This window comes from Aquarana catesbeiana, linkage group LG11, assembly GCF_042186555.1.
Source record: "Aquarana catesbeiana isolate 2022-GZ linkage group LG11, ASM4218655v1, whole genome shotgun sequence".
Taxonomy (NCBI): Eukaryota; Metazoa; Chordata; class Amphibia; order Anura; family Ranidae; genus Aquarana; species Aquarana catesbeiana.
In genome coordinates, this window is record NC_133334.1 from 246,577,624 (window position 1) to 246,604,947 (window position 27,324).

Below are 27,324 nucleotides of genomic sequence, written 5' to 3' on the forward strand. Positions count from 1 at the left end.
TTTCTCTTCTACAGTAGATGTGTCAATGAGTGATTGGGACGCCCGCTATACTTTGAGCAAGTTTTTTGGGTCCTCTCATTGGGCAGACTCTCTTAGATAAACAAACTTATGTGACAATATGGAATGAAGATTATCAGCTAAAATTGTTACATACATTGTACTATTTCCTGTAATTGATGCTTATTGTTATTACTCTTTACTTTGTATTAAAAAAAAAAAATAACTCATTCATTACTTCTTACATTTTTTTTTTTTTAAGGAAAACAAAACTTAGTTATACATATTGCATTTGTTTTAATGTATTTATAGTTAAAGAGAAATATTCCTGTATATATTTTATTTTTTCTTACATTCTTTTTCAAAATGTGTTCTGTATGAGAAATATTGTTTTAATATATTTCCTGTGCTACTTTTCTTTTTTGCAAAACTTTATTTATTTCTCGCCATTCAAACGTGGCCATTTTCCAAGCTGTCAAGTGATGAATGGTCTCTGGGGCCAGGTTGTCATGAAAGGTAGGATCAAACCAATAGAAAAAAAAAATACAATGAGCCCGTGTAGAAGGCCAGCTCATCCGAGCAGTGATAAAAGCTGGGGCATCTTCTCCAAAAGATAGCTGACAGACTTCATTTGTCTCTGTGCAGCCCTTGCCCTAATGTCACATGTCACGGCTTCCCATCATTCCGCTTTCTGTTCTTCAGCCACTCCTCCAGGTGCTGCCTAGGGAGTGTGCAAAACAGAGAGGCGAAAATGCCAGAAGATTTAATTTTTTTTTTTTTTTTTTTCCAAATGAATTTGACTTCTATGAGAGTCTGTAAGTCAGGAACCCAAGAAGGCATCAATTCTATTCCTCCTGCCAAGCAGCTGTCACTTTGTTACAAAGTTGAATTTGTCACAGGGAAGGGAAAAAAAAATCACCACAGTCTGTTTAAATAACTTGCAGAGCAGAATCTTTTTCCCCGTTGCTTTTGCTGCAGCCAGCAAATGTATCAATCATTTTGTTCTGTGAAATAACTATTTATTATCCATGAGGGAGGCCTTGCGATTCAATCTGCACTGTGTTTGCAATGTCTCATCACAAACCCAACTATGCCATCAGTCTTTATCAATGAAATAATTCTCCCCCCTGTCATCACACCTTATTAATAACACTATTTATTACGCCAGTAATTAATTATGACATGTAATCTGCTATTGGCATGACGGATAAATAGATGATGAATTGCCTACTTTATTGGACGTGTAATAGCTATTTAAGAGTGTAGTGTTCTCTCGATCAGGCCGGGCCGAATAAATGATAAAAAGTTATCACTGTGGATATTTGAGGAGTCTGAAAAATAATTTGGGACCGCGTTTGTTTCAGATGACTCAAGGCACCAAAAGCACCTTTAAAGTTCTGCTTGAATTGGAATGCAAATTTAAGGGGCAGCAGACCATGGATGACCCCAACTCTTTGCAAAAAATAATTCTGTGGAGATTATGTGAAAGTCACATTCTATTACGATCACACCAAAAACAAAATACATGAAAAATGGACTGTTAAGCCTCGTACATACGACCGGGTTTTCCGCTGGGAAATGTGTGATGACAGGCTGTTGGCGGAAAATCCGACCGCGTGTACGCTCCATCGGACAATTGTTGGATTTTCCACAGACAAATGTTGGCTAGCAGGTTTTAAAATTTTCTGTGGACAAATGTCTGTTGTCGGATTTTCCGAGCGTGCGTGCACAAGTCTGTCGGACAAAAGTCCAAAGTACAAACACGCATGCTCGAAAGCAAGGACGGTTTTGTAAACTAGCACTGTAATGGAGATTTAACATTTGTGACGTGGCAAATTATGAAATCTCGAAATGCAGCACACATTTCTCTTCTTCTTTAACCCCCCTGGTGGTATTTCCGAGTGTGGCTCGGGGTGGATTTTCAGTACCAAAAGTGGTAACCCCGAGCCACACTCGGGATCGCATCGCAGGATCCAGGTACATGTTACTTACCTTGTCCCCAGGATCCTGCGATGTCTCCCCGCTGTGTGAGCGAGCCATCCTCCGCTCGATCTATCATGGAGCCGATCTCTGTTCCCGGAGAGCGTTGTGATGGGGACGGAGAACGGCGCCAAATTCAAAAAGTAAAACACACAATACATATACAGTACACTGTAATCTTACAAATTACATTACTGTGTCGATTTATTTCACATCACTTTTGTCCCTGGTGATATGTCCAGTTCCCTGCATGCAGTTTTATATCATAAATACTGTTCTTTCTGCCTGAAAACTGGAGATTGTCCATAGCAACCAAAACCATCCATTTACATCAAAAGTGGTTTTAGACCAGCTAGAAAACAGCGATAATAAATTAGAATCACTTGCAGAATTGAGCGATAGTGATTTGTGGGGAAATCCGTCATCAAACACTGAAAGTAACGACAGTGACAATTCTGCAACTGAGCAAATTTCAGTGTTTTTGATTTGATTACATTATTGAATAATTTTTATTATTATTATATTATTATTTGTTATAATTATTTATAGTTATTTATTATAGTATAATTTATGATTTCGTTTTTCAAACTTTATCATACCCGGGATGTCTACTAGACTCATGTTTGGACAGATTTAAGTGAGTTATTCCTAAGAATTACAGGCCTACACTATAAAACGCAAAATTTTCATGCAAAATAATTTTACCGCTTTCAGCATCAAAAATCTGAAATAATCATACCGCCAGGGAGGTTAATGGGATAATAATGAAGCTGCTTTGCTGGTGATACTGATGGAGTTATTGCAAACTAATTTTCAAAGGCTTTTTTTTTCTAGTGATATCAAGAATAATATATATATATATATATATATATATATATATATATATATATATATATATATATATATATATATATATATATATTTTTTTTTTTTGGCAGTTACCACAACACCATTATCCCGTAGTTTTAACACATAGCCAAGTATTATTCTCCACAATTTTTTTTATTGGGCATTAAAAAAAGAAAACAAATAAAAGTAGACATGCTATCTGCCGATAGGCCCAACTGTTGATTTTCTAACAGGAGGAGCATGGACTTGTCCCAATTAATCGCAAATCCTGAAAAGGACCAAAAAGTAGTAATAAGAGACATGAGGAAGGAGAGGGATTCATTAGAATCTCCTAAGAATAATGTGTCGTCTGCATATAAGGCTAGTTTGTCTTCCATCAGTCCCTGCTTGTAGCCAATAATGGTACTGGATTGGGGAATCGCCACAGCCAAAGGTTCAACTGCTAGGGCAAATAGAAGAGGGGACAGAGGGCACCTTTGGTGCATTCCCTTGTGGAGAGAAAAAGACTCCGATTGGGAACCACTGCTCATCATAGAGGCCTGAGGGTGAGAGTAAAGTAACTGGACACATCTAATGAATTTAGTCCCCACACCAAAGCATTCTAAAACCTCCCATAAATATGACCATTCCGCGCTGCCGAATGCTTTGGCAGCATCTAGTGACAGAATGACCCTATTACCCACATTGTGTTGGTAACCGAGATGATCAATCAATCAACTTGGGTATAATGAGCCTGCCCTTACGTGGTTTGAATCTCTGCCAGTCCCTGCTTTACTGGCCAAGATTTGAACTTTGGCTTTAAAGAGATCCAATGCTATTCTGTGTTGTCAGCCCTGCCAAGTTCAAAAAACTGATACAACCACCATATCTAAAGACTGATAAGTTACAATATATAATTTTTTTTGTTTAGATACCTTTTAATGTTTAGACACCTTTTAATGGGTAATTGGAATATTAAAAATAAAAGCTGAATTAAAGCTGAATTCCAACTTTATTTTCAATAGAACTGAATAGAACAATCGATCCCAGCATAGAACATACCCCTGTACCATGATGCTCTGTTGTGTGCAAGTCCCCTGATATTCTGGGTTTAGTTGTGGCTTTATGTCATGTGACACTCTGTATATCCTGCTGATAGACTCTGTCCCTTCCACAACCATTTCCTGCAGCCGCTAGAGTCTGTAATACTCCCCTTTGAAGTCTTTCAGACTCTGCAAATGATGTAACTTCCTTCACAGCTCTGATGAAGGGTGGGATTGAATATAATCTAATTAGCATTCAATCCCACCCAGTCACACCTACAGGAAGAGTCCAAACCCCCCAAGTCCCACCTCACAGATCGCAGCATTACTCTAGAACAGGGATATGCAATTAGTGGACCCCCAGCTGTTGCAAAACTACAAGTCCCATCATGCCTCTGCCTCTGGGTGTTATGCTTGTGGCTGTCAGTCTTGCTATGCCTCATGAGACTTGTAGTTCTGCAACAGGTGGAGGTCCGCTAATTGCATATCCCTGCTCTAGAAGGAAACCCCTTCATACACAATCTGTTATGAAAGCTAGCTGTGCTGCTGCTCAGCAGGATTGAATGGATCACAATTAGAATTCAATCCTGCACAATTAACCACTTCAATACCAGGCACTTAGACACCTTCCCGCCCAGACCAATTTTCAGCTTTCAGCGCTGTCACAATTTGAATGACAATTGCGCGGTCATGCTACACTGTACCCAAACAAATTTTTTATCATTTTGTTCCCACAAATAGAGCTTTCTTTTGGTGGTATTTGATCACCTCTGCGGTTTTTATTTTTTGCGCAACAAATAAAAAAAGACCGAAAATTTTGAAAAAAAACAAGTTTTTCTTTGTTTCTGTTAAAACTTTTTTGTAAATAAGTACGTTTTCTTCTTCAATGACGGGAACTGATATGGCTGCACTGACGGGCACTGATGGGCACTGATACGGCGGCACTGATGGGCACCGATGAGGTGGCACCAATGAGGTGGCACTGATGAGGTGGCACTGACGGGCACTGATGATGGGCACTGATAGGCGGCATTGATGGGCACTGATAGGCGGCACTGATGGGCACTGATAGGTGGCACTGGTATGCGGCACTGATGGGCACTCATAGGTGGCACAGATGGGCACTTATAGGCGGCACTGATGGGCATCATAGGTGGCATTGATGGGCACTCATAGGTGGCATTGATGGGCACTCATAGGTGGCACTGATAGTTGGCACAGATGGGCATGGATGGGCACTGATAGATGGGCACTGATGGGCACGGATGGGCACTGACAGGTGGCATGAATGGACACTGATGGGTGGCACTGATGGCACTGCTTGTTTTCAGTGATGCCCCTAAGTGTGGCATTGCTGGGCATCACTGCAACATAATGGTGCCAATCAGTGCCCATTTGTGGGCACTGATTGGCACAGATTTGGCACACTGGGCACATGTGGATGGCCATGGGGTACATACCTGGCCATCCACATGTTGCCCCTTCCCTGGTGGTCCTGGTGGTCCTAGTGGCGATCCCTGGTGGTCCAGTGTGGTGATCTGCGGGGGGGCTGCGCTGATAAATAATCAGCGCAGACCCCCCCTGCCAGGAGAGCCGCCGATCGGCTCTCCTCTAATCGCGTCTGTCAGACGCGAATGAGGAAGAGCCGATCAACGGCTCTTCCTATTGACAGCGTGATCAGCCGTGATTGGACATGGCTGATCACGTGGTAAAGAGCCTCCGCCGGAGGCTTTTTACCAAGATCAGTGGAGCGGTGTGTCAGACTGACACACCGCTCCACCGATCGACGCGATGCGCGCCCCCGGGGGGCACGCTGCGGCATGTTATCCTGCTATGATGTCCAGTCAGGATAACAGAACCACTTCCCGGACGTCAATCCGCTATAGGGCGGGCGGGAAGTGGTTAAATATGCCGACCAGTGTGAACAGAGAGAGCCCCACTCCTCAGTTCCAAAAAAATAAACAAATATATTTCCAAGCTCAAGTTACCGACCAGCCTTCAAACAATGAAAATGACCTGTCCAGTGGTATGAGTTAAGAACAGGGGTTTAGTTGCACACATTTGCAAATACATGCATAAGCCACAGAGCTCTAGCAAGGCACCCCATTTTCTGTGGACCTAAACTCTAATTTCTGTGAGTTTCCAACAATGAAAGCACATGCATTTAGATAGACAGGTGTAGGACAGATAAATCTGGAGAGAGTCCATCCCACCTTAAAGGCACAGGGGCACACTAAACACCCAGCACATAGCACTATGGCAGCAAAGGTGTCAATGCGTTGCCTGACCGGTGGCCATTATAATTCATAGTACAAACAAGTGGTTACTGCCCCAACCTGTAACTAGTCACTGCAACAAGGAGCATTAGAAAGGCAACGCATATAAAAAAAAAAGACATTTCCAAGCTCAACTTACTGACATGCCCTTCCAGAGCCCTGCTCTCTGCAAAGTGATTAATTTACATATGAAGGAAATACCTTCATAATAACCTCCCATAGCCCTTCCTTTGTAGTCTTGCAGTCAGCCATTATTCTTTGGCATGCTGCAAAACATGAATGATACAGGAGGAGATATGACACATTTACCCCTTTTACCATCCACATGAAGGTCCAGAAACACCCACAGTAACCCCAGGAACCACCCACATTAACTCCCAGAACTGCTACAAGTGACTCCCATAGTCCGCCCTAAAGCTACAAAGGCTGAAAGGATCATGGAAGATGTAGTATGTAGGAAAATGAAGGAAACAGAAAAACAAAGAACTTTTCAGCCAGGAGGAGGAGTGACATCCCAGACACAGAAACCTGCCGTGTACAGCTAAAGGAGGTAAGTTACACAAAAACTGACAATGGGGTTGTGATTCATGTACATGCACAATGCATCTGTTGTTTTCAAATTGTGTATCAATTTAGTTTATTTATGCTAAACAGTTTGAACCTTTCATTGCCAGATCCATTTTTGTGTTTTTTAACACGTGTTAAAATATCCTTTTTAAGCCTGAATTTTAGTTAAGACCCCCCATTTTTTTGCAAGCAGAAACCCTGGGGAATAAAATGGTTGTAGTGGCGGAAGGCACTACATGTCACTGCAGCGCAGACACACGAATGAAGTACAATTTTGTACTATGTACCCCTTAATCATTCACATAGGGGGGCGGGGTCTGGGTGACCCTTATTGTTAAATGGGGCTGCCAGATTCTGTTAAGCACCCCTCTGCACACAAACCCCCACAACCACCAGGTCAAACCCCCCTGGCAAAGCACCATATCCCCATGTGGATGAGAACAAGGGTCTTTTCCCCACGACCTTGGCCAAGTGTTTACTGGGGTCTGCAAGCAGGGGAGGGGGCTTATCGGAATAAGGAATCCCACGTTAACAAAAAGTTGTAGTCAGATACCATCACCATGTGAATGAGTGTTAGGAAAGAATTCTGAGAAGAACTGACAAAAATGCCAATATCCAATGTGGCCACGCTAATTCCAGGATGCGCATTAGCGAACGGCATGCAATGGCGAATGGGCGTACGAAAATGTGCTAATTGCCAGTGTTCACTGGCCTATATAAGGACAAAAGTGGCTCTCACAAATTGCTAGATTATCATCAGCTTTGTAGCCTGTGTTCCTGTGCCTTTTGCTTCTGCTTGATTACCTGTTACCAACCCGGCTTACCCCTGACCTGCTCTGGCTTCTCTCCTGGCTCTGAACCTGACTTGCTTCATGGACCTGCTCCTGCCTATTCCAGATTGACATCCTGTGTTTGACCCCGGCTTGATCTCGACTACGCTTTCTGCCTCTGCTCCTGACTGATTTCCTGTGTTTGACCCCCAGCCCGGCTTCTGACCTTGCTCCTGCTTTACCCATCTGTCAAGATCTGCCAGCACCTCCAGAGAATCATTGGCTGTGACCACCTTCTCTACTCCTGGGTTTCCACATATCTGGAATCATCAGGCAGCTTCATCTTTAGACAACCAATGCATCGTTGGGCATATCACCCTCTGTCACCACCTTCAGGGGTACTCTGCACCCAGCCACAAGGGAAGCCCTCTTGTCACCTCAGCCTCCAGTCTGGTACATGACAATGAGTAAGGGGTAGAGAGAGAGTATCACCGCTCCAGGTGGGTCAGATCAAAGTAAAAAGGCATCTCCTTCAGTCTAGAAGTCCAGGTGCTGGCAATGCTGTAGCAGTTAGACATCAAAGAAATCCTGGACAGCCGCACTCCAAAAATATTTGCCTTTATTCAACAAAGTGTCATCCAAAATACAGGTCACAGCAGAGTGGAACAAAGCTTACGCGTTTTGCACTACACAGAGTGCTTAGTCATAGCTCATGGAGTGCGGCTGTCCAGGATTTCTTTGACGTCTAATGAGTAAGGGGTACATAGTAAAGCAGCAATTTATAATATTTTTTTTTGCATTGGTACATTTTCCCCATGTCAGTGCCCCAGTAACACCTAACCCAAAATATATATTTTAGAATGACCAATTCAAGTTTTTCTCATCTATTTTACAAAAGCTCATTCAAAGGTAAATTTAGAGGTAAGTAAGTATATGCATCTCTACGACTATGTGATGCTCTCTATGCCCGGCCTGTAGGCAGGCAGGTGCAGTATGAACTGTAGGTGGCCGAAGCCGGCCTTAAAAAAAAATACAGATTTTGATCTTTCAGATTAACAACATATTTACCAAAAACGAAGCAAATTTGTAATAAAGTCTGATAAGTCAGAATTTCAATGGACTGTTTAGGTAGAATGCGTTTTTTAAATCTGCCACATCAGAATCTGATTGTGTGTGGTCACCCATTAACTTTATTAAGCCTTTAAGTTTTTTTAGCTTTAATTTTTGTCTTTGAAAACAATATTTGAAACAGATTTTGCCATCCATTAAATGTTACTAACAATAAAAGTCTGATAAATTGTAGGGTATATTTTAAATATGCACAGATGTACTTTCTTTTATAGGGTAACAATGCTCACTCAGATACCCTCTGTATGACAGATCCGTGTTATCTTTCTTAGCACTGCTCTGGTAGGACAGCTGTACATGCCGAGTTGTTATCATTCCAAACTTTGTCCTTTCCATGCCTTCTGTCCCCTCAAGGCAGAAAAATATTAGTATAAATTCACTACTCTCTGACCTTGCACTGCCCTAAAGCAGCCATTCGTTTTGAATGAGCTGCCAATGCACAGGAATAGACAAAAAAGTGGTGCCATTCAAATTGATTGACACCACAATGCGCTAATGCATATTTTGTGTATTAACATATGTTGCAGTAATGCATGTTTATTCATGCATTACCAAATGTATCATAACGCAAAAGTATATTTTAACTCTTCATGTTTTTTTGCCCCTCGTTCAGTACTATAGAGCATGACTGACAATTCAGGACATCAGCAGAAATGATCAACCGCTAATTAGGGATGAGTTTCAAGTTGAACTCAAATCTAGCCTGTTCACAGTTCACAGTTCAGTGAACAGCCAAACAAAGTGTGCCCATATTCTGAAAAGTGTTCTTCCCCGCAACTCCCACATCTGTTTTAAGGCTTCGGTTAGGGCACCATGCAATGGGGGAGGCTTTGCCGCCCATCCCTTCATAAAGTACCCACCCAATGTTGAAGTCAAATGATGTGGTATGGTTCGGGAGGGAGGTGCACATTTGTAACTGTCCTGGACAGTTTGAATATTAGGGGGAACCCTGTGCTGCTTTTTACCCAAACTTTTGTGTTTGGAGTGTCCCTCTAATATGGCATAGGGTGTTACTTAAAATGCATGCCAGACTCCTATCCAGGCATGCAGCCTGGGTGGCCTGGAAAGGTCTCCTGAACCATAACAGACCACGTACCTTTACCATTAGGATGGTACCAATGGGCAATGGCCTCATCCCCACATCCTGTCCCCATAATGGATTTTGGGTTTGAGTAGAGGGACTTTTTGGAATCTAGAAGCCCCTTTTAAATAAAGTGGCTGCCAGATATCCACTTCTTCCCAGGGAAATAAGTACTGGATACATAGTACTACTTATTACTGTAAAAAATAAATCATGACACCCTATTGTGAAAAAGTCCTTTATTAAAAATAAAAAAATAATACAAAATATACAATGTCACAAAATAATAACAACATCCAGTGATTAACAAGGTCCTTGTCAATCATGGTGCACCATCACTGATGTTCCACTGCTGCCCGGCGATATTGATCACCACAAATTGACAGATCCCCAGCCACCTGGCATTTGTAAACAAACTGGTTTGGGACCCTGCATTAAATAATTGACCAAATATGATCATGATCATATTTGGTCAATGTCATTGCCCTGGATCCCTGGTTGATTAGTCTACCAACACCAGACAGCCAGGTATCTATCAATCTGTAGCATAGTGAGGGTAACACTAGCATTAATATGGGTGTAGTGCAACCATCTAAATATGACATATTCCCAACTGTCACACTAATGCTAATTCTGCCGCCACTACCCACCCGAAGCTCAACCCTACTAGACATTGTGATGATTTAAGTGGAAGATATATTAAAAAATTCACATGCTGTAAGAGATTAAATTGTTGCATTGCCCTAAGGTGGCAATCAAACACCTAAATATTGGGTGTGCCACATCCTACATAAACTATAAATGCTAAATAAGGGAATAATGGACTTAATAGGCACATATAAAAAAATATAAATTTGAATAATTCACATAAAGTACATACATATACAACAAGGTATAATATTTAAAGCAATATGGAACACAGTGTTTAATCCCAGAGGTGACACTCTAGAACTACTTCCTGTGTGGCAATAAGGAGAAAATGCTCACACTGAGGAGTAGCGTCCCTCTTGGTAAATCCCACAGTCCTCATAGGTTAAAAAGAATTACTCGCACTACACGTTTTGCGACCTGTTGTCACTTCTTCAGGAGCTTCAGTAATTCTATAAGGAGAGATATACTCAAGTTAAAATACAATACAACATTGACATGGTGATACAGATGTGTGTATGTACATGAACTCACCAAAAAATGGTGCTTAAACAGATAATCTCAGAATTCATCTGTGCTGGAATAATGACCACCAAATACCCCCTCTAGTTGGAGTAGGACCACGAAGGACCACATGCTGTAAGATTAAGGCTACTTTCACACCGAACACCGGCCCGCTCTAGTAGTAAAGTGCCTTTTGTTTTAGCGGTGCTTTACCAGAGGTGTGCAGGCAGGAGTGGGGCGCTTTTAACACCAAGGGGTTAACAAGGGGTTAAAAGCGACTGAAAAGCACAGCTGCCCATTGATTTCAATGGCAGGGGTGGTGGAGGAGACACTGCTTGTAAGACTTTTTTTCCTGTCCTGCAAGTGCACTGCTCCTGTGTGAAAGCACTCAGGCTTTCACACTGGGGAGGCTTGAGATGCGCTTTACAGGCGCTATTTTTAGCGCTAAAATGCCTGAAAAAGTGCCTTCAGTGTGAAAGGGATCTTAGGAAGATATTTTGCTAGATTAAAAAAACACAAAATGTGATTGGTTGTGCTTGATTGGTTGCCATTGCTTATATTGTGCTGTGCCGTGTTGAATACATCACTATCTGAAACACTTTAAAAAATGCATGAGATACAATATTACTGATTTACAAAAATATATGTATCATTTGTCTACCTTTAACATATATTTTGAGGGAAAAAAAGTTAAAATGCATAAACCATAAAAAAGCAAACTTACTGAACCTATTTTTCATCCTACTTATACATTTTTATTCCTATTGTAAAGATGGTTTAGTGTTTAGTGTTATGATTTAGCGGTTCAGGTTTGCACCCGGTTACTAATTACACAAAGAAAATAACCAATGACTTTGAAAATGACTTTAGAATTCTTTTCAGTAGTGTTTAATCAGGCATATTAGCATACCTGGTTAAGACCGGCTTACTCTATTTGGTGTTCATGCAATTGCATATAATTTGTGCATTATTTCAAAAGGGAAGAAAGTATAACAATGAGCAAATGTTATATTTCTGACCTTATTTGTTCCAAGTTTTACATTCTACCAACTTTGACAAACAGTTTTACCACAACAAATTACAATATGAGCACATCAATTAATGTTCACGTGTTACTAATGCATTCAGTAATATCAAAGGGAATGCATGGTAGTTAAGCACATTTTTCTTTATTTATTTTAGTCAGGAGTAAACATATTTTGTTAATTTTGCTCAGGAAAATGTAAAATATTGCTTATAAATATTTTGTATACTTATATCTATCAGCAGATGGAGCGCTGATAAGTGTATAAATACACACTCATGTAATATGTAATATTGCATACATGTCTATGGGGCTTAATAATACACTGAAGACTGGTTTGTTAAGCATTTACCACTTTTCGATAGGGATGGGCGAACGGTTTGGCCTGAACATAAGTTGTGGTGTTCGGGGCAAATTCGAAAGCCGTGGAACCCCATTAAAGTCTACGGGACACTAACATGGAAATCCAAAAGTCCTAATTTTAAAGGCTTATATGCAAGTTATTATCATAAAAAAGTGTTTGGGGACCTGGGTCCTGTCCCAGGGGACATGTATCAATGCAAAAAAAAGTTATAAAAACGGACGTTTTTTCAGGAGCAGTGATTTTAATAATGCTAAAGGGAAGCAATAAAAATGAAATATTCCTTTAAATATTGTGCCTGGGGGGTGTCTTTAACCACTTCAATACCAGGCACTTAGACACCTTCCCGCCCAGACCAATTTTCAGCTTTCAGCACTGTCGCAATTTGAATGACAATTGCGCGGTCATGCTACACTGTACCCAAACAAATAGAGCTTTCTTTTGGTGGTATTTGATCACCTCTGCGGTTTTTATTTTTTGCGCAACAAATAAAAAAAGATCGAAAATTTTGAAAAAAAACACGTTTTTCTTTGTTTCTGTTAAAACTTTTTGTAAATAAATACGTTTTCTTCTTCAATGACGGGCACTGATATGGCTGCACTGACGGGCACTGATACGGCGGCACTGATGGGCACAGATGAGGTGGCACCGATGAGGTGGCACTGATGAGGTGGCACTGACGGGCACTGATGATGGGCACTGATAGGCGGCACTGATGGGCACTGATAGGTGGCACTGATGGGCACTGATAGGTGGCACTGGTATGCGGCACTGATGGGCACTCATAGGTGGCACGGATGGGCACTTATAGGCGGCACTGATGGGCACTCATAGGTGGCATTGATGGGCACTCGTAGGTGGCATTGATGGTTACTTATGGGTGGCACTGATAGTTGGCACAGATGGGCACGGATGGGCACTGATAGATGGGCACTGATGGGCACGGATGGGCACTGACAGGTGGCATGAATGGACACTGATGGGTGCTACTGATGGAATTGCTTATTTGCAGTGATGCCCCTAAGGGTGGCATTGCTGGGCATCACTGCAACATAATTGTGCCAATCAGTGCCCATTTGTGGGCACTGATTGGCACAGATTTGGCACACTGGGCACATGTGGATGGCCATGGGGTACATACCTGGCCATCCACATGTTGCCCCTTCCCTGGTGGTCCTAGTGGCGATCCCTGGTGGTCCAGTGTGGTGATCTGCGGGGGGGCTGCGCTGATAAACAATCAGCGCAGACCCCCCCTGCCAGGAGAGCCGCCGATCGGCTCTCCTCTACTTGCGTCTGTCAGACGCGAGTGAGGAAGAGCCGATCAACGGCTCTTCCTATTGACAGCGTGATCAGCCGTGATTGGACACGGCTGATCACGTGGTAAAGAGCCTCCGCCGGAGGCTTTTTACCAAGATCAGTGTAGCAGTGTGTCAGACTGACACACCGCTCCACCGATCACCGCGATGCGTGCCCCCGGGGGCGCGCTGCGGCATGTTATCCTGCTGGACGTCATATGACGTCCAGTCAGGATAACAGAACCACTTCCCGGACGTCAATCCGCTATAGGGCGGGCGGGAAGTGGTTAATATGCCTGTAAAGTTACGCAGTTTTCCCGTGTTTAGTTCGGTTCCACAGAAAAATGACATTTCTAAAGGAAAAAAAGTAATTTAAAACTGATGGCGGCTGTAATGAATTGTTGGGTCTCGGCAATACAGATAAAACTCATTGAAAAAAATGGCAGTCCATTACCCGAACCAAAATAAAAAAAAAAAAATGCGTAAGGGTCCCCCCACAATCCATACCAGGCCCTTCAGGTCTGGTATGGATATTAAAGGGAACCCTGTGCCAATTTTTAAAAAATAAATGACGTAGGGGTCCCCCCAAAATCCATACCAGACCCTATCTGAGCACGCAACCTGGCAGGTCGTAGGAAAAGAGGGGGGGACGAGAAAGCGCCCGCCCTCCTGAACCAAGCCAGGAGGTATTCAATCAACATGGGGAGGGTGCTTTGGGGACAAGGGCCTCATTCCCACGACCCTTGCCCGGTGGTTGTGGGGGTCTGTGGGTGGGAGGCTTATCAGAATCTGGAAGCCTCCTTTAACAAGGAGACCGCCAGATCCCGGCCCCCCTATGTGAATTGGTAACGGGTACATTGTACCCCTACCAATTCACAAAAAAAGTGTCAAAATAGTAAAAATAACAAGGGTTGGGCAAAGGTTGTGGGGATGAGGCCCTTGTCCCCATCAACATGGAGACAAGGTGCTTTGGGGGGAACCCCAAAGCACCCTCCCTGTGTTGAGAGCATGTGGTCTGGTACGGTTCAGGAGGGGGGAGGCACTCTCTCGTCCCCCCCTCTTTTCCTGCGGCCTGCCAGGTTGTGTGCAGGGTTCCCCTTAAAATCCATACCAGACCTGAAGGGTCTGGTATGGATTTTGGGGGGGACCCCTACGCCATTTTTTTCTCCGCTCCTTGCCGTGGACGCCCCCTGAATTCCTGAAGGGCGGGATACCCCTTGGCAATCTCACCCGACAAACTATACAAATATGGAGCCAAATGAATTCCTCCAAGACCCTATCTCCACTAAAAGGACCCATGACACCACTGTTTGGGACTGCGGCTTTCCCACCGGCCCTACAGGGGGTGAGTTTTGGACCTTGGTGTAAGGAGGAACACGGACGACTGGCCCAAGTCCTACGTTCAGACCCTTCTCTGATTAAAGACGTTCCCTCTGGCCCATCTCCTCATACTTTGATGCATTGGCTGCAAAGGCAACAAGTAATATCCATCCCTGCCTGATATACTTACTGACTTAACAGACTTGGGGAACATGCTGCTTTGGACCGACCCCCCTACGCATGTGGTCTCTATACTCTCTCCTACATATGGTTTCTAATCCCGACCTCCCCCCATACACACAGGCCTGGAAGGAAGATTTGGGTCACTCCATTTCACCTGTTGACTGACAAAAGTGCTTCATTCTGACTCACAAAATACCCTTAGCCTCCAAAGATCAAGAAATAGGGTTCAAGTTGTTGACCCGGTGGCACAGATGCCCCTCAACTTTTCGCTAGATAAACCCGGCGCTCCCGGATACCTGCTGGCTTTGCTTGTCATCCAAGGGAACATTACTCCACATGGGAATGCCCCCCCCCCCTGTGGAGGTTCTGGCAAAAGATCCTCGACCCGTACTGCAGACTCATGGTGACCTCAATCACACCCTCTCCTAAGGTGGCTCTGCTATCTATGCTCCCTGGACCGCTTAAAACGGTCAAAAAAGACATTCTGCGTCACTTTCTGGCAGCAGCTAGAACATTTCTGCCCAGACACTGGAAGTCGATGAACATGCCTTCCCTGGGGGATTGGGCAATTGAAGTGGACTGAATCAATAGCTTGGAACGATTGTTGTCGCAGGAAACAGGAAAAGAGGAGCAATTATCCAAGACCTGGACCTCGTGGTCTATGTTTCAATATTCCTCGGAATTTATTCCTTGGGCTGCGGAGGACTCCACCAACGCAACTCTCTAACCTAAGTGAAATGTCTTCCTCTTACTATCTACCTACCATACTGCTTTGACCCCTCTATCCTCATCTTCATTCCCCCTCTTCTCTCTATATGTTACAGTGCTACACGACCACCCAAACCATAATCTTTAGTCTGATCAGATGGAAAATGTGACACACATAGAGTTTCACCCTAAGAGAAATTGTGCTTAGCACAAAAACAAAAGCCCTAGCATATTTGTGATAAGTGGGCACCACTCATTGAGTGGATAGTGGTGCACACAGACCCTTAATAAGTCATGATAGATGAGTAGGGATGGTCCCGATGTTCGAGTCAAGCGTAAGTTCGACTCAAACATCGGGTGTTCGCCTGTTCGCTGAATAGCGAACAATTTGGGGTGTTCGCAGCAAATTCAAAAGCCGCGGAACACCCTTTAAAAGTCTTTGGGAGAAATCAAAAGTGCTCATTTTAAAGGCTTATATGCATAGTATTGTCATAAAAAGTGTTTGGGGACCTGGATCCTGCCCCAGGGGACATGTATCAATGCAAAAAAAGGTTTTAAAAACTGTTGTTTTTTTCGGGAGCAGTGATTTTAATAAAGCTTAAAGTGAAACAATAAAAGTGTAATATTCCTTTAAATTTTCTACCTGGGGGGTGTCTATAGTATGCCTGTAAAGTGGCGCATGTCTCCCGTGTTTACAACAGTCCGAGAGCAAAATGACATTTCTAAAGGAAATAAAGTCATTTAAAAGTACTCGCGGCTATAATGAATTGTCGGTCCCGACTCCCGGCAATACACATAACAGTTCATTGAAAAAAACGGCATGGGATTCCTCCACAGGGGAGCCCCAAACCAAAATTTAAAAAAAAAATGCGTGGGGGTTCCCCCAAATTCCATACTAGGCCTTTCAGGTACAATGTACCAGTTACCATTTCAAACAGGGGGGCCGGGATATGGGGGTCCCCTTGTTAAAGGAGGCTTCCAGATTCCGATAAGCCTCCCGCCCGCAGACCCCCACAACCACCGGGCAAGGGTGTGGGGATGAGGCCCTTCTCCCCATCACCATGGGGACAAGGTGCTTTGGGGGGCTACCCCAAAGAACCCTCCCAATTTTGAGGGCATGTGGCCTGGTACGGTTCAGGAGGGGGGGCGCTCTCTCATCCCCCCTCTTTTCCTGTGGCCTGCCAGGTTGCGTGCTCGGATAAGGATCTGGTATGGATTTTTGGGGAGACCCCACTCCATTAAAAAAAAAAAAAATTGGCGCAGGGTTCCCCTTAAAATCCATACCAGACCTGAAGGGTCTGGTATGGATTTTGAGGGGGACCCCCGTGCCATTTTTTTTATTTTGGCACGGGCTTCCCCTTAATAACCATACCAGACCTGAAGGGCCTGGTATGGAATTTGGGGGGACCCCCACGCATTTTTTTTTTTAATTTTGGTTCGAGGTTCCCCTGTGGGGGAATCCCATGCCGTTTTTATCAATCAACTGTTTTTGCCGGACCGACAATTCATTATAGCCGCGAGTAGTTTTAAATTACTTTTTTTTCCTTTAAAAATGTCATTTTGCTGTCAGACTGTTCTAAACGCGGGAAACATGCGCCACTTTACAGGCATACTATAGGCACCCCCCAGGTATGAAATTTAAAGGGATATTACACTTTTATTGCTTCACTTCAAGCATTATTAAAATTACTGCTCCAGAGTAAAACGCCCGTTTTTAAAACTTTTTTTGCATTGATACATGTCCCATGGGGCAGGACCCAGGTCCCCAAATACATTTTAAGACAATACCATGCATATAAGCCTTTAAAATTAGCACTTTTGATTTTTCAGGTTCCTGTCCCATAGACTTTAACGGTGTTCGCATGTTCAAACGAATTCTTTGCCTGTTTGCATGTTCTGGTGTGAACCGAACAGGGGGGGTGGGGGGGGGGTCCGCCCATCCCTACTAGAGGATAGAAATGTTACAGCTGCTGACTCTGTTGTCCTTTTCCATTAATTTTAATGGATTACTCACACTCTCATTTGCTCACCACAACATATGTTTCTAGCACATGCACATCTTTTGAACCTTCCCATTGGCCAATCACTCTAACTAACAACAAGGTGAAACGTTGGCGGGAACTGGCCGGTTAACATTGAAACTTGTTACTGTTTTAATAACAAATCAAGGGGCCGCTTGGAGCAAGTGCAAGTTAGCATTCATTTTGGGGTCCATAAGTTCCTTATAAGTAAATATTTTTCCTGATTAAGGAGCATGCATGCTCCAAAGGTTCGCTCCTCCCCACGCCTCTTTTCATCCAGATGTGACATCAGTGACTGCATCTGAGCCGATCTGAGTCCCTGGAAGCACTGAGAGCCACCAGCGCAACCGGAACCATCAGCTGTCTCCCCACTTGATTGCAGTCCGTCTTCCCCAGGAGTGGATGAACCACCATACAACTCTACATGCACTTATATATCTTGTGAGTTTTAACTTGTCATCCTTGGAATAAATGTCTTCATACTGCTGCACTTAGGTGGCGCTGCTCTCTCTTTGATTAATACGGTGTGTGGGTAAATAAGAAGCTATACCATGTTGATGGCCTAGAGCAGTGATGGTGAACCTTGGCACCCCAGATGTTTTGGAACTACATTTCCCATGATGCTCAACTACACTGCAGAGTGTGTAAGCATCATGGGAAATGTAGTTCCAAAACATCTGCCAAGGTTCACCATCACTGACCAAAAAGCTGAAAAATTCAGTAAAGCAGTTTCCAGTGAATTACATTTTTAAAAGTGTGAGGGCAACTATAGCACATTGTAAATATGAACTTGTATACCCTACCTTTAAAGCAGATCTCAGTTCTTACATTGCAAAGGTTCATATTTATAGGGCATTTTGGAGGATGGGTAAGCCTCAGAGTTGTTGTAAACCTCTGAAATGAAAAATGAACAGAGCATATTCCTCTAGTGTGTGTACTAGTCTTAATCCAAAACACCAAGTGTTATTTATCTCACCTCTCTCTTTCTCCTGCATTAGCCACCTCTGACAGATGGTCCTGCCCCCCTCCGGCACATAGAAGGTGATTGACAGCCTCAGATGGGCATATTTCCCTATGAGAATTAAGTAAAGGGGGGGTGTACTTCCCCCGCACTCAGGTCTCAAATTACACTCAGCTCTCCTTTATGCTGTGCAGTGTGTGACATCAGATCCCAACTCCCTGCCTGCTGGAGCTGAGAAATAGCCTTTGAGCTGTGTTTTAGAAGATTGTTGGGAAGATATGGGCTACAGGTAAACAGGTACAACATATGTAGGAGGATTTGTTTTATCCCTGTGTATCACCTGAGAGTTGTCACATCAGTGGGTATATGTAGGGCTTTAAAAGCATGCACTAACTTTTAGTAGTGCATTGAAGTTTAAAAGAAAATTATAACAGTCAGATCTGCACATATATCTACCAGGACAGCATATCTTGAACCTGCAGGATTTGTCTCAAACCCATGGTATTACCAAACCTCGTCCCTACTTACCTACAATATACGAGAGAAGTGTCACAACGGACAAGGAAAAGAGCAGCAATATTCCTTCATAAGGACCTGGTAGTGTACAGGCACTGTAAAAAAAAAAAAAAAAAGAAAACGTAATTTCTCTTCCCTTATGAAAGATTTGTAGTTTTAATAAATCTGAAATGTGACTTGTGAACTGTATTTGAGAACTCAACAGGGAGCAGTGTTTTTTTTTTCTTTGCCTTTCCCGAAAAAAACATAAATTCAACCTATAAAGCCCACAGTGGAAAAAATATGCTAATCATGGCCAATATTTACAGAGGTGAGTCAAACCAATTGTTGGCAGAGTGGATTTTGTGAAGTCACTCATCAGTAATGAAAAAGAATAATTATAAGAAGACATATATAGATTTAAAGGCATATAAAATCGCTTTTGTATCTTCTCTTGTTTGTCCTTTGTCTGATGAAATGCGCACATTGTTGATTTAACAGACAACATATGTTTGCGTCTCATCCGTCAGCAATACAAAAGGTTAAAGGACAGTTCCTGAAGGATCCACAAAGAGCCTTCATTTGTCAGTATGTCGGCCTGAAGAGCGCATCATTAAATGACTTGTGTATTAGTTGCATTACTGCCCCTTCTGGAGGCTTCTGAACAATTACTCCCTCTATTGATTTTAGCTCACTCCCCATTGAGAGTCATGACATAGATTTGAGAGATTAGTAACAGAGTAAGGAGATGACGAGGGATCTGCTTTAGATTAGCTACTCACAAAGCAGCGAGGTAGACCGATTATTTTATAGAGATTGACAGGGCACTCTTACACAGATGTGTGGATTTTGTGTGAGAATGATGATGGATCCATAGAGGTTCTTTTTTCACATAATTGGTGATTGATTTTAGGTACATGTCTTTGCGCTCCCATTATTTTCTACTTTTGTTTCGAGTTGCTTTTTCAAAGACATCTCAATGACGTACATTTGATGAAATTAATATTAAGATACTGGGCTTAGCATGCCATCAATCGATTTATCAAACTATCTATCTGTCTATCTGGGTATATTGGTTTTTAGCAGAGAAATTTGCAGCATGGGGCTTTTGATATCAAGAGCAAGTAAAAATTGGACACTGGCTCTAAGTATTCTTTTCCCCTAACTATCCCAATTGTAAAAAACCTTACTACTATGTTAACACTTAATATAAATAATAGTAACCATTTACCTATGTTTGATCACCTCTTATTGGGGCACCATTACCACCATATCAGCCTGGATTCATTTATTTATTACCTTACCCAATCCATGCATTAGATTCCTATATATCCTCTCTTCCATTTTTAATTACTTACTCATTTACAATTTTCAGATTTCTAAAAAAAAATCCCAACCTTCCTCCCTCCTCCGGACATCTGAGTGCCATGGTTTGGCCCTTATAGGGAGTCCATGTGGATGTAAAGGGGACCTGCATGGTACTGCTTCATCTGCGAGGCAGGAGGTGACCTACACCAACCGCTTCTGAAGGCATTCTTTGTTTTTATACCCGCCACATGTAAGTGTACTTTTTAAGTAGCTTGGTATCTATCACAGCTAATACTTCCTCAATAGTCTACATACATTGATAATATTGTTGTATATATGGTGACCTTTTATATATATATATACATATGTTAATTATGATTCATTGCATTTTTACATTTCTCTGTACACCATATCCCTGAAGAAGGATTTTATTCCGAAACATGTTGGGATGTATTCTGAGATCCTCCCAGCTGGCCCACTAAACGCAAGCAGCAGAATGAGGGGTGTATCTTAAGGGTACTCTGTATATATTAATAAGCACTGTTTGTATGTTATCTTGTTATTTCTCTGATGAAGGAGGCTTGGCTTGCCTTCGAAACGCGTCCCTATTGGCCACCACGATTATCGTGCTGACAGCACATCCACGAAGGCTGGATATATTCTCCCTGGACATCTATCCCTGCTCTGGACACATTACAACGGACGCCCCCGGCCTCTCCGGCATTGGCTCTCCCCAGATGGATTCCTCACATTGCAGGCTCTCCCAGGATTACTGGACAACACATCTCTCCTGAATTTTTGACCGTAGCTCTTTTTGATTGCCCAAGAACATATCCCACTGGCCCCAGTCTATTTCTCATTCCATCATGTGAGTGCAATTGTTGTTCATATATTTATATTTTAATAAACTGTGCTACACCATGCCTGCTTGGCGCCTCTCTGTCCCCTTTTTTAATCATTGTATACAAATAACCTGGCTTTTGCCCTTTTAGATTTTACTTTTGTTCATGTGCTGCCCTAAAGTCCCTGGGGTGTTTTTCTTGCATATATGGTATGTGCATATTTTGATATTCTCATGTTTGGGATGTTGGCAGCCTTTCAGTAAACTCCACTTGGTTCTCTCCCTATAATCAATATTTACATACTGGGCTTAGCATATCATCAATCAATTTATCAAACTATCTATGTGTCTATCTCAATATGTTGGCTTTTAGCAGCGAAATTCACAGCATGGGGCTTCTGTTACCAAGAGCAAGTACAAATTGGACACTGCCTCTAAGTGTTCTTTACCACTAACTATCCTTATAATAAAAAAAAAAAAACCCTTACTACTATTTTAACACTTACAATAAATAATAACAGCAATTCTATCTATTAAAGAGTAACTAAACCTAAGAATATAAATGTAAAAAAAAATCAGCTAACTAGTCCTTAGATGTGGTGGTTATATTTGTTTGTTTTTTCAGACTTTTCCCTTTTATTCTCACCTAGAAGTGACAACACTCAATCACTGGGGGGTGATTTTTTAAAGCTGGAGTACACAGAATGTGGTGAAGCTATGCATAGTGACCAATCAGCTTCTAACTTCAGCCTATTCAGTTAAAGTGATTGTAAAGGCTCTTTTTTTTTTAATAACAAACATGTAATACTTACCTCCTCTGTGCAGTTGGTTTTGCACAGAGCTGCCTGGATCCTCCTCTTCTCGGGTCCCTCTTTGCTGCTCCTAGTCTCACCCTTTTTCGAGTGCCCCTCAGCCAGCAGCTTGCTACAGGTGTCACCCAAGCTGAGTCAGAGCTCCGTTTATCCATTCTGATATAGAGCTCCGACCTGGCCCCGCCTCCTCTATCCACTGATTGGCTGACTGACTTTGATTGACAGTCACAGGAGCCAATAGCACACGCTTCTCTGTCTCAGCCAATCAGGAGGAGTGTACTAGATGGCTGAGGGGATCGTGGACATTGCTGGAGAGAGAAGGAGGTTGGGTAGGTAATTGGGGGGTGCTGGGGAGGCTGCTACACACAGAAGGTTTTTTATCCTAATGCATAGAATGCATTAGGATAAAAAACCTTCTGCCTTTACAACTCCTTTAAGCTTTGACAATAAATCCTAGAACTGATTGGTTGTCATGTACAGCTGCTCCAGATTCTGGATGCTATCATCTTAGTAAATCCCCCTCACTGTGTTGTATCTATGGAGGAACAAAGTTGTAATCCTGAGATGCTTGCCTTTACAGGATGTTTTGCTTTGTCTCAATTAGGTTACTTAGTAGTAAAGCAAAGAAGGAGAAAACACTGTAACATATTCATGTGCTTTTTAAAAAACTACTTACAATTGTAGGACAGCAATACACGGCATTCATGTATTACAAATATGCATACAACACACCTTTGAACATTCTATCTATCCTTCCTAGCAAATGAGCATTGGTAATGGTCAGTATGCTAACAGGATACACTTAAAAGTCACTTAGATTGGGTTATAGTGGGTTCAATCTCTGCAGGCAACCAGCACAGCAGCTATTCAAGCAATTGCAGAAATCGGGCACTCTCGTAGTGTAGGTTAATCGTCATCCCCACTTTTGCCTTCTGAAGTCTGGCACAGACCTTTGTTCTACCCAGATTTTCTTCTTCTTATGGAGCCTTCCTGCATCTCTCTCTCCTGTTTTATCCTAGTTCCTTCTATTCGTTATCACTGAGGAATCTGCACAATTATATCTTTCTTAAGAAAGGGATTGGATGGAACTCAAGCCTTCATTCATGTAAGATTATTCAATATTTAATACAATCTTTTCTTGCTACTCGGAGTAGTCAGGACTAGTGCTTGCTTTGAAGATCTCAATGTTCATTGGACTTATCTTCTAAAATAAACAGTCAGCCAACTTAGCATACAGAAGCCATATGACACCACAGAGACATGCAAGCTCTCTGTTCTGTGTTTAGCACATGGCTATCTTATCTAATTTCTTGCCCCCCCCATTTCCTGTCAACATCACTTCCTGTTAACCCAGCCTTTTTGAACCAGTTAAACAAGTTAATTAACATTTTTTTTATTGGTTGAACTAGATGGACTTGTGTCTTTTTTCAACCTAACTATGTAACATTTGAAGAGAGGAATCCCAGCTTCTGAGCTAAAATGTATTATTCCATGTATTTATGCTATACAAATCACTAAAATTGCCATGGCAAGCCACAGAGCTGATAACACTTCTTGAGATTTAATGTAGAAGAGGTACAGGTCACAGGAAGTCATGACCACACTATGTCCCATGTTTGGTAAGATCCACAGGAAGTGTAATTTGTCAAATAGCAGGGACAGGAAGAAGAAGGAGCACAAAATACATATACAATGTAGAAAGCACCAACTGAAAGCATTGACCTAACAGTACGGTTGTTCTTCAGTCACAGAGAGTACAGCATTGAGGAAAGTGTAAATACCAAAATTCACTCCCCCTCCTCCACACACAGACACACATTCATGCTGCCCTTTTCCCTGGCGTTCTTTCTAAATGCGTCTCCCTATATCTAAAAATTAAATTTAATCATGACCAATCCCTCACAAGGGATGTCACTGCGCTGATAGCTCATTGGAGTTCTGCAAAGAAAGGACCTCTTACAGGGCAGCTGAAAGTTAAAGTAGCTAAATATGTAAAAAGGAGAATGGAGATGAGTCTACTGGATAAATAGAAGACTGCACAATCCTAATATGCAATGTTTCATATTATTATGATTTTTCTTTTTCTTTTTTTAGTCCTTCTCATGGTAAATAAACAGTTAAAATCACTAAATATAAATTTCATCTTCCCAAACCCAAAAGGCCCATACAACAAGATCGGACTTTCCGACGGGAATTGTGTAATGACAGGCTGTTGGCGGAAAGTACGACCGTGTGTATGCTCCATCGGACAATTGTTGTTGGACTTTCCACCAACAAATGTTGGCTAGCAGGTTCTCAAATTTTCCACCAACAAATGTGTGTTGTCAGATTGTCTGATCGTGTGTACACAAGTCCGTTGGACAAAAGTCCAAAGTACAAACACGCATTCTCAGAAGCAGAAGCTGCTGGTCTTGTAAACTAGCGTTTGTAATGGAAAATTAACATTCGTGATGAGGCAAATTATGAAATCTCCAAATGCAGCGCATAATTCTCTTCTTCTTTAATGGGATAATAATGAAGCTGCTTTGCTGGGGATACTGATAGAGTTATTGCAAACAAAGTTTCAAAGGCTTTTTTTTCTAGTGATATTAAGAATAATTTTTTTTTTTTTTTTTGCTACTTCAGCGAATTCGTTTGAGACGTTTAAATCACCATTTATAGCCCATTTTTATCCCATCTCAATTATCATCACATCATAGTAGCGTAGCCTTTGCTTTTTTTTGTAATTTTATAATTTTATAATTCTTTGTTTATCCTTTACAAAAATACAAACCGCACAACCAATAACTAACCCAATGAATGCTACTTTGAATCAGCCCCCCCCCCCCCCGTCCTGCAGTGGTGCTTCCAATGAGAGCATACATTCTTACAAAAACAACTCTGCAAATCTCCCTGTTTTTTTTAAAGGATAACCACTTCGCCCACTTATCTCTATCAGAATCTGCTTCTTCCCCTGGTCCGATGTCTTCAGCCTTGACCACCTCTAAGATATAGATTTCATTAACCCTTGTTAGCTAGTTGCGAATGTTTGGGCCCTCTACCTCTTGCCTTTTTTTGGGATTAGGCTTTTCGCCGAGTTTAGTAATACCGGAGTTAGGGATGCAGTGTACTTTCTATTATGACCTTCTGTCCCATGGAACATACACACCCAAGGGTCCTCCATAATCACTTTTCCCGTTAGAATAATATTAATATGCTTTTTTTTTTTTTTTTTGGGCAAGTTACCACAACAGCATTATCCGTAGTTTTTAAGACACAACTATGTTGGTGTCCCTTGTTAATTTTACATTGTATTTTATAAAATTAAACTGTCTACTCCCAAACTGTCATTTGAAGTAAAACACATAGCCAAGTATTATTCTCCACAATTTTTTTATTGTGCATTAAAAAAAAAAAAACATTAGACATGCTATCTGCCAATAGAACTTAACCAAAAAGTGCATTCTATGCATCCAAAAATATAGAAAATATACCAAATCAAATCATTATTCAACCAAAAAAATAATGTCAAAGCAATAACTCCAAGGCCAATAATAAATAACACGTTATCTCCTCCGATTCTGCAAAATGTCTGGTTGACGAACGGCCATTCAGAAACGAAATGAAAAGCGCTAAATGAAAACAACACTCACCAAACTTCTACCAAAACGAAATTAGCAGAAGTAGCCCAAAGGGTGGCGCTAAAGAGCTGAAAAAACACGCAGTACATCTAGTACGTCACTACGTTCGTAATTGTTGGCCAACATTTGTGTGGCTGTGTGTATTCAAGACAAGTTGGAGCCAACGCCCTTCGGACAAAATTCCACGGTCTTGTTGGCCGAGGCAAAAGGCTAACAGCAGCTCAAAAACTTAAGCTGAAAGGAAATGTATTGACTTGCCAATGATTGTATTGATAGACTTGTGAAAAAGATCAGCCAGATGTCAATAACTGTTTCAATGTGGGGCAATCTAAAAAAACCTGTATTGTTGCACAATGATACTGTTTTATTACTCCTTCTTATAATGAAAGCCTGGGAATTATATTGCACTCCCTGTGTGGTTAATATATTGGCGCTAAATTGCTAAAGGAGTTGAGGCTATTCACTTTAAATTCTGTAAATATTAAATTATTCAATCATGTGAAAAGGAAATTCTATTTCATTGTGAATATCCAATTTTGTGCAGATGGTTTTTATATGGTTGGATAATTGAAGTGAATATTCACACAATATATTAAATGAAGATTCTCAACTTCTTTAGTAAATCAGTTCAACAATCTGAACAGTTGTTAGAAAGTTAGCCAAAGTGTACCCTACATATAGTGGCCAATCTTATAAACTCTACATAATAAGTTATCAAACATGAAGAGGAAGTTTCTAAAAATGTAAAAGCCACATAAAAGTCACTTTTCTAAACCCCTGTGCTGTCTATCTATCTATCCATCTATCTATCTATCTATCTATCTATCTATCTATCTATCTATCTATCTATCTATCTATCTATCTATCTATCTATCTATCTATCTATCTATCTATCATCACATGTTCTCCCTTTGTCTGTGTGGTGTTCCTCTCGAAATCCTAGCAATTAATAGGAAATGGTTCTGGACAGCTGCACTCTGAAAAAATTGCCTTTTTTTATTCAAAAATCAAATCAAGATCAAAGATACATGCCACAGCAGACAAAAGAGCTGATGCATTTCGCACTAACAGTAGTGCTTACTAAGTAAGCACTACTGTTAGTGTGAAACGCATCAGCTCTTTTGTCTGCTGTGGCATGTATCTTTGATCTTGATTTGATTTTTGAATAAAAAAGGCAATTTTTTCAGAGTGCGGCTGTCCAAAACCGCTTCCTATTTATCAATCTTTAGGCGCTTTGGTTCATATATATTTTTTTTCACAGGTAGACACAGTGCAGACTGACAATGGCAGAGGAATCAGGAAACGCACAGACAAGCAGAGTAAAGACACAACACAAACAATTTTCAGGACACAAAAAGGCAAATGTCAGACAGTCCTCAATCATGAGCAGGCAGATTAACTTGTTGATCAGACTGAATGTTCAGTAATCTATTTAAAACTCTTAACTGAGACAGGTGTGCACAACAGAAACCTATATAAATTATATTATTATTATATTATTATCATTACTAAAGGGTTTTTATATGTGGCTGACAATTTGAACAGCGTTTACA